General features: G+C 37.1%; 1 pseudogene; it reads right to left on the bottom strand.

Annotated features, from left to right (window-relative positions):
• Positions 1-5,522: 5,522 nt before the first annotated feature.
• LOC113319937 lies at positions 5,523-5,622 on the bottom strand (annotated as a pseudogene).
• Between the last annotated feature and the right edge of the window lie 2,384 nt (positions 5,623-8,006).

Below are 8,006 nucleotides of genomic sequence, written 5' to 3'. Positions count from 1 at the left end.
TTTATCGACCTCACCGTTTCCAATTGATGTGGTTTCAACCCACAAACGGCCGCGTGTCCAACAAGAGATTTCGGATCATCATGATTGTGACAACCATTTATCACTTTAGAGAACTTGTATACCTTACTGTCATCGGGTCTCTTGGGTCTATTAACTATAATCTTAAATAGGCAACCATACTTCTTTGCTTTAGTAATGTATTCCCTTGCCGTCTTCTTCACGTACAGTCTTTCCTTTGCCCAGTGACTTTCTTGATTTCCACCTCTCTTACAAACAATTTCCAAACGATCTTCACTTGAATGACGACCTAAACTAAGGCGCATTTGATCTCTATTCCCTTGTCTATAAACCATTGCTTTGCATCATTCATTTCTTTCCATTCCAAATCGGTGTAATAGTGGGCAGAGGTATCAACACCTACGGGTTTGGGTTGATCTTCGTCGAACGCCGCAACAATCTACAACAAATATCAACAAGTTGATGATTCAAAATCGGTTTATATGTTACAGTCGAATAAACCGATTTTCCACAATCGGTTTATATGTGCAACTATAAAGACCGATTAAAGATTTGTGTAAAAAATTTCAAAGTCCACAATCGGTTCACGTCTCGTGTCATATAACCCGATTGTTGTTCACATTTCTCCTGGAACTTTAAGAATCAGATTACATATACACGAAAATAAACTGATTGTCGACTTACGTGATTATTCAAGTGAAGAAATCGGGTTATGAACATCACCAACAAAAAACGATTCTGGTCACGTACCCATCAGACCAAAAAATTACTACAATCGGTTCATATGGTGATGAACAAAGACCGATTTCTGTACCCAATTTGGTTTTTTTTTCCAGAATAGGTTTATGTGGTGATATCGAATAAACCGATTCTGTAAAACGATTTTGAATTTTTTTTGTTTTTTGGGCTATTGGGACATGCAAATACATGTTTGTAGATCGTTACAACTTATACCTGTTTATTAGAAGCATTATCACCTTCTTCTTCCCGATGAATTTGTTGTTGTGATTGAATAATATCCTCAAGCATTCTTTGGTTGACATCCTCTTCTTCTTTCAACAAATTATCCAATTCGGTAGTATCGAAATCATGATAATCTGATGCACCCACTTCTTCATCACTACTAGAGTCTTCATCATCACTATAAAGTTTCATTTTTGCTAAGAAAATCATAAACTCTGGTTTTTTCTTTTTTCCCTCTACTTCTTCTTTCCCTCCAAACCTTAAAAGAGGAAATGAATTTCTACTCTAATCCTAACACTATAATCAAACTCAAACACTAATTAATTTAACTAATACTAACTTAAATAATCATCACTAATTTAATAAGGGTATATTAGGTATTAACAAAAATAGTGGTTAAGGGGTTTCTAGAAATTACTTGTTAGTGACCCTATTTTGTCATGTAGCCATAGGCCCCAATTAAGTGGCATATGCCCCAATTTAGGAAGGTATTATAAGTCTTGTTTGTCATTGCTAGTCAAGCGAAACATTTCTGTTGGTCACCTTTCCCAGAGAAAAAAAACCAAAAACAGGTACAGTTAGGGTTTCATTAGAACATGTTTACTTGCTTAATTTGGATTTTGCAAAAACTTGAAAGAAATTCAAATTACTTCCGCATACACCATCGATCTTTCAAATTGTTTGTTCAATATACTAGATTTCATATCCTAGTTTTTGTTTCTTTCTTGATAATTAGAAAATTTTAATAGGAAATATACCAACTTTTTGGTACAAATTTGTTAAAAAAAACACAATTTTCACAAGTAAAGTTGGGCGGAGGGAGTACAATATTTACATACTCTCATTTAATTTTTCCTCAACACACACACATAATTTTTCCCATTACTGAAAAATCCTACCTTTCATAACTCCCATTTTTTAAAGAAATTCCTAAAAAGTAAAAACCATGTACACCCTCTTCTGAACTCAAACCATCTTCATACTGTCAATTTGATCTTTTCCTTGAGCAGTGTCAAGTTCATCGTCATCTTCTCCTTCTTTTGAACAGTAGTATCGCAACTTGTGTCATAATGTTTGAATTGCTAAAAAAGAGAAGTAAATCTCTCCTAGCGTCGTTCAAGGTAATTCCATTTGTTCTTACCGTCCATGTAATCTTGAAATTGTGGTGTTACTCTCGTATTTTTATGGGTAGTTCGTTATTTCTTTTTTCACGAATTACTCTTTGATAGTACTTTTTACTTGTAATTCGATTTGTTTTTACAGTTCATGTAACTTTTCCATAAAAAGTAGAAAAAAATCTCATTACCTAGTGATGGACGCATTTTTGTGTCCCATTTTTCTCGATTCTATATGTTGATAGTGCTCATTTTTGTATTTATTATGGTGTTTTATGCGTGTGTATGTATTTTTGGCCAAACATTTTTGGAAAAAATCGGCTCAGAAAGTTGGTAAAAGCGCCTGGAGGACACCCGTTATTCGGACTCTCACTATGGATAAGGGGTACCCAAATTACTAAGGGACATCCCCAGGACACCCCAAGGCAGCTGCTATTCGCACCCCTACTCTGGATAGGGGGCGTCTTCCTTTCTTCTTCACGTGGACAGTTTTTGGCGGGAAGACTAAATTTGAAATTTTAGTTGCAGCATGAATTACAGGCGATAATAGTCAGAGATTTGATTTGGATTTGCTGCTCGAGTTGGACTGGGATTACCCTTTTTTGATCAAACAGGGATTTTATGTGGCCCAAATTCGCAAAACAAGGGATAAATTACGTATTTCAAGAAAACAGGGTAAAGGAAATATCGTCGGAGTTTGGATGAATCTGTGAAGGATTGAGAGAGGATTTTTCACTGGATATAGATGTACCTGGTCTTGTTTGAGTCCTGAGAGGAGCTTGGATTGTTTGGGTAACTCATGAGTTGCGTAAGAAGCAAAACAGGGAAGGAAGTTATTATCGGACATTTTGGTTATATGTATGGGAGCTTGCGTGATTTTGAGGAGTTTACTATTTTTGGGATGCTAGTTTACCTTATTTGGAGTGTTGATAACTCAATTGGACGCGTAGAGAAGAATCAGGAGGGTGAAAAATCCCGTAACTTTTGGTTGAGGTAACCGAGAATATTCTTGGAGATTTTTTCGAAATTCAACAATCCTTTTGAGTATATATAGGCTGCTGGGAAGTCGAGAAAGGGTTAAGTACTTTTTGGGGAAGTTTAGAAACAGAACAGAGCTAAGAAAAATTCACAGAGAAAAATAGCCGAGCTGCAGTCGAGAGGAAGAAGAAGAATAGAGAACCGTCACCTTTTCTTTCAAACTGTAACAATTTTCCAACAATTATTACTGTTAGTATTTCTCTGTAACACTGCTTTCTGTAACAGTGGGTTCTGTAACAATTATATCTGTTACAAACACGCTTCTTCATACCTTCTTCTCTATTCAATCAACTTTTGAGGAACAAACATGTGTTTTGAGCAAGTGATTAATATGAGGAGCTAAACCCCATTGCTGAGGCGACGGAGGAAACCATTAATTATTATGTGGTAATTTCTATTTAACTTAACTTTTGCAGTTCTTTATGATTATTTGCACTGAACTGAAATTGAATATATGATTCTGATTAAGTGGTTGTGATTTCAATTGATGGGTCATGCTTAGGTTAAGTTTTTTGATGGTCCATGCTTTCGATTTACAACTATTTTTTTGAGAATCTACTTGTCTAGGCAATGTTTAAGAATCAATTGAATGTATGAGTTGCAGAATTATTGTTATTGATTGAATCACTGATAATTGGTTAATGGTGGAATCCATAGTCTCAGTCTTATCTATAATCTTAAAATCTATCTTATTAAATTTGAGTCTAAAACGAATCTTCACAAGTCTGAGTGAACGATATTTTCTTACCATTTTACGACAACAATTAAAATTACATCAATTTTTGGCGCCGCCGACGCGGACTTGTTTTTAGATTTGTTTTTAGGTTTTTAGTGATTTTTATTCTTTTGTTCTATTTTACGTTTTCTTGGGTATTTGTGTTTTGGTTACAGGTTTGGATATTGGATCGAAAAGAAAGCTGAGCCAAAGATATTGGTGATTGACTAAAGACTTGGAGTCAAAGACAAAGCGAAAAGAAACAAGGAAGAGACAGAGTATTTTATTTTTATTTATTTTTTTAGGTTTTTTCAAAAACTATATTAGGGTTTATAATTATTTTTGTAATTTTTCTTTTTCTTTTTGGACTTTTTGGACATTTGGACATTTTGGACATTATTTTTAAATCCTACGGAAGGGTGCCATTAAATATAAATTGTTTGCAGAGAAGGAGGACAATTACGATATTGTCTCTGCACCTTGGGTCCGTACACTGACATAGGAGTCAGTGTCCTGAGTCGACTACAACCGATTCATCCCCCGTCTGGAACGGGAGGTAAGATTCTAAACACCCGCGAATCCCCTATCAGCGAGATACTGGACTCCTTCGTATGCATATATGTTGAGGACTGAATACGGACATTTATTTTTCTAGTAAAGGGCAAGGCCTGGCCATACAAGATAAGGGTTCGGATTTCATCACCGTTCTCTTCTTGCCCGCCTTAGGAACACGTAACCTACGCGAACCTAAGCCTTAAAATTTTGACTGGAACGAGACCAATAAGGTAACGAGCTTATAGGAAAGTCGTTCAAAAGGATCGTATTGGGTATCTTGTTAGCCTAGCTCAAAGTTCAGGAAGATTACTGGAAGTCGATTAGAGTCGCCTTGTAACCCAGGGAAGCGTTGCCAAAGAGGTGGGGGTATCAAATCTCCCCAGAGCTTCTCCTACTTCTCTTAGACCTACTTTATTCGGATCGTCCTACGAGGTTTGATAAAATTGTACCTAGTTTCCTCTTGGAAGAGTAGAAGCTGGTCTAGAAACAATCTAAGTGGAGCCATCATGCTTTTTGTTTGCTAGAAATCAATAGGTTTGATTTGGTTGAGTCGGCCTTGATTTGTGATTGCTTAATCTTCCAATTTAGGAAATTATTTTCTATGCCTGAGCGTAGAAGAGACCCTCTAGTTCGATTTTTTAGTTCTAAGAATCTCGATTACCTTAATTTAGAAAGTCCGATTTTTGAAAAATCAAGTTCTGATCGTCCGTCTTTTACTGAGGAGAGAATCCCTATTACTCCGATAGAGCCAGAAATGGCAACTTTGAAAGCTTTGTTGAATCCGACTAGGACTACTCGTCCCTCGTGTATCAGGTTAGCTGAAACGGAAGCAAATTATGAACTTAAACCTGGGATGTTACAGATGATCCCAATCTTTTTAGGGAAAGAAAATGAAAACCCTTATTTCCATGTTAGGGACTTTGAGGAAATTTGTAGTACTCTAAAAATTAGGAACCTTGATGATGATGCTTTGAAACTAAGGTTATTCCCCTCTTCCTTGAAAGATAAAGCCAAATCGTGGCTATATAGTTTGGCTTCCAGGTCAATCGAAACATATGAACAACTTGCATCTGCCTTTTTGAACAAGTTTTTTCCTAGGCACAAAACATCGTCTATTAAGACGCAAATCTGTACATTTTCTCAACATGAGGGAGAATCTTTGTATAGGTATTTGGAAAGGTTCAATGATCTATTAGCCCAATGTCCTCATCATGGTTTAGAAAATGTTAGGTTAGTTCAGATCCTTTATGAGGGTTTAGATTATCCCACTACAACCACAGTAGAATCTATGTGTACAGGAGGGTTTGAAAACCAAACAGTTGATGATGCGATGACATTTTTGAGTGAAATCGCTGAAAAGACCCAACAATGGGAAAATAATAGGGGACCCCAGAAAAAAATTCTTCTAGGCAGAGGAAACGTTAATAGGGTAGAAGGAGGCTTTGAATCAGATGCCAAAATTGCAGCCATAGCTAAAAGGTTAGAAGCTATAGAATTGGGTCACACTAGTGGTAGAGTAGAGCCTTTTTGGGAAGGCCAGACTATTGAGGAGCAAGCCAATGCTTTTTATAATAATAACACTAGATTCGATAACCGTAAGAAATTTGACCCATATTCAGAAACCTATAATCCTGGTTGGAGAAACCATCCGAACCTCTCATGGCCTAAGGACCAGAATCAAGGTCAGTTTAGTAATTCGAATGCACCCTCGGGATTCGGCTATATTAAGAATCCTTCAAGACCAGCTCAGTTTCAGAATCAGTATGATAAGAAAATTTTAAGTCTAGAGGAATCTCTTGCCATTTTAACCCAACAAACTACAACGTTTCATCAATCGATGATATAGGGTTTAGAAGAAAATAAAAAGTTGGTCTATGCTAATTCTCAGGCTATTTACGAGTTAAAAACCCAGGTTGGTCTAATAAATGAGTCTTTGAGAGAAAAAGGTAGGTTTCCTAGTCAAACACAACCCAACCCTAGAGGAGTTCATGAAGTAGGTGCAAAAACCATCACAACAGTTGAATTCAGTTAGAACCCTTAGGAGTGGTAGAGTAGTAGACAATCAGGTAACCATGCACGATAGTGAGCATATTGTAGTACACCCCTCAGGACCATCCATAGCTGAGGGGACTGATAAAATCTCTGATGATGCCAATTCAGTTCCTGAGAGGCCATATTTTATGCCTAGAGCCCCATTTCCACAGTTACTAGTACCAACAAAGAGTGAATCCAACTTTAATGACATAATGGAGGTTTTTAAGAAAGTTACCATAAACCTTCCGTTATTAGAAGAAATTAGGCAGCTGCCGGCTTATGCCAAGTTCCTTAAGGATATGTGTGTGCGAAAGCGAAAGCTTAGAGTCCCTAAAAAAGCCTTTTTAGCTAGTCATGTAAGTTCGATCATTGAGAACCCCACAACTCCTAAGTATAAAGACCCAGGTGCGCCTACTATTGCTTGCACGATAGGAAAACACAGGGTAGAAAAAGCTTTACTCGACTTAGGAGCTAGTGTGAACTTACTTCCGTACCATGTGTACTTACAGCTAGGACTTGGTGGATTGAAACCTACCAACATAACACTGCAGTTAGATGATAGGTCTGTTAAAATTCCTCGAGGTGTTATAGAGGATGTTCTTATTGAGGTCGATAAGTTTATTTATCTAGTGGATTTCGTGGTCTTAGATACCCAACCTGTCCCTGACCCAGAGAACCAGATACCTGTGATTTTAGGTCGCCCATTTTTAGCTACGTCTAATGCGATCATAAACTGTCGAAATGGTATCATGAATTTATCTTTTGGTAATATGACTATTGAGCTGAATATTTTTAATGTCAATAAGCTGCATTCTGAGCTAGATGACACGTGCATTGAAGAGGTAAACATGATAGGAACCTTAGTTCAGGATTCATTACCAAACATCTTATCGGAAGATCCATTAGACAGTTGTCTGTCCCATTTTAGCCTGGATTTCGACGATGATAGCAACATTGAAAAAGTAAATGCTATGTTGGATTCTATTCCTGTGTTAGATACTGATAGATGGAAAGCTAGGTTCGAACCATTACTAGTTTCCGAGTCTACCTTAATCCCTTGTTTGGAAGAGCCTCCTAAGTTGGACCCTGAATATGCATTTTTAGGCCCATCTGAAACTTTCCATGTTATTATAGCTTCCGATTTGGATAGTGATTAGGAGAGTAGGCCAGTGACCGTGCTTCAAGACAATAAGGAAGCCTTAGGGTGGACCATAACGGATATTAAGGACATAAGTCCTACAGTGTGTATGCATCAGATGCATTTAGAGGATGAACCACCTGATTATAATTTAGAGAAAGCAATGAACCTTTTTCAGGAACCTAATGGTCTAGAAATTAGGAATATTGTGACTAGTCTATCTAGAGACACCCAAAATTCTAAGTTTAGGGGTGGATTATATTCCTCTACCATTTCACAAGAGTATATTCATGAAGAAGTTCAGTTGTTAGAAACCCATCCTCTGGTTGATCTGGTTTACCCAGGCTATGGTACCCAAATTAATTTTGTTTTCCCACCAAATATTTTTCAACCAATTGTGGGAACGTATAAGTTTCAGATGTGTCCATTA

This window comes from Papaver somniferum, chromosome 10 (genome assembly GCF_003573695.1).
Source record: "Papaver somniferum cultivar HN1 chromosome 10, ASM357369v1, whole genome shotgun sequence".
In the NCBI taxonomy this organism is placed as follows: Eukaryota; Viridiplantae; Streptophyta; class Magnoliopsida; order Ranunculales; family Papaveraceae; genus Papaver; species Papaver somniferum.
Note: the sequence above shows the minus strand (reverse complement) of the source record. Positions and strands in the feature narration are given on the sequence as shown.